Here is a 1308-nt window from a genome sequence, read left to right as displayed (position 1 = left end):
GCCATTCTTTCTTATGGAGGCATAGAATTTCATTAGTACAAATAGCATATTTTCTTGATCTATCTGATGAGGGGCATCGGGGTTGTTTCTATATCTTAGCTATCTTAAACAATGCTGCAATAAATATGATTGTGCTGATAGTTTTAGTACCGTCTTGTTTGTGATCTTTTGGGTAAATGCCCAAAAGTGGGATTGCTATGTCATAGGGGAGTTCTATGTGGAGTCTTTTGAGGAACCTCCATACTACTTTCCAAAGTGATTGAACAAGTTTACACTCCCACAAAGAGTGCAGTACAGTTCCCTTGTGTCCACATCCCCTCCAGCATCTGTTGTTGTAAAAGTATGGAATGGTACAGGAATTTGCCTATCATCCTTGCCCAGGGGCCATTCAAATCTTGTCTGTATTGTTCCAATGTTAGAGTACGTCATGCTGAATGGAGCATAGAACATGTTTTATATATAAAGTGTAATTGATTTTCTTAAACTAGACAATTCAACAAAAAGTAAGTATAAAAGAATTTTCATGAAATTTAAAGCCATGTACTTCTTACATAAGCACACATTTAAGAATAAAGTCAAGATTGACATGTCAAAAACAAAATAATTCCAGATATTTGTTGTTCAAGAGATGTGTAGGAGGAGGAATTCAATTATTCTATACAAGGCTCCTGTCATAATGAACACTGCAGCAAGTGTTAAGTTTTGTTAAAAATTTTAATGGTTTAAATATATTTAATTTTGGGAATTTGCTTATATATATATATAATTTGGATTTATCTCTATATTTTGCTATAAATATTTATGATAAAAACTTTGAATAATTGATTTATAATATATCCTAGTTTCATATACCAAATTACATTCAGAAAATGGGATATAACAATTAACTAAAGTAAGTCTTGGCAGAAAAAATGGCACCCCTATACCATGTGACACCCAGTTCTGATATATTTCATTATGCCTCCATTTAATTAATGTGATTGTTTAAATGTTTCATAAGTACTAATTAAAATTGATCAGTGTATTATAATCTAATTGTTTACAATTTTATCCGAGAATCATTTAAGAACGTCCCATTCAATCATGACATACATCACATTCCATTGGTATTCATATGGATAGGAATGAGTTTCTTAGGATCTCCTGCCATTTGGAGGTGGCAGGACCAGGATTGAAACTGTGGGCTCCAGCTCCCACCACTTCAACCCGAGGATAGGGACTCACTGGTCTGTTCAAGAACATCAGCAAGACCAATGTTTAGGAAGGCACCAGTGGCTCTCAGAAGTCCTCCTTGATACTTATTATAAT

The 1308-nt window shown here is 33.9% G+C and overlaps 1 non-coding gene across 1 annotated transcript; it reads right to left on the bottom strand.

The window, feature by feature from the left end:
* Positions 1-336: 336 nt before the first annotated feature.
* Positions 337-439, bottom strand: LOC138838687 (U6 spliceosomal RNA). Its single transcript, XR_011375717.1, has one exon. It is a non-coding gene; the product is annotated as a U6 spliceosomal RNA (small nuclear RNA).
* Between the last annotated feature and the right edge of the window lie 869 nt (positions 440-1308).

The sequence above is a fragment of the Dipodomys merriami genome, unplaced genomic scaffold (assembly GCF_024711535.1).
Source record: "Dipodomys merriami isolate MVZ:Mamm:240054 unplaced genomic scaffold, mDipMer1.0.p SCAF_288, whole genome shotgun sequence".
NCBI lineage: Eukaryota > Metazoa > Chordata > Mammalia > Rodentia > Heteromyidae > Dipodomys > Dipodomys merriami.
Note: the sequence above shows the minus strand (reverse complement) of the source record. Positions and strands in the feature narration are given on the sequence as shown.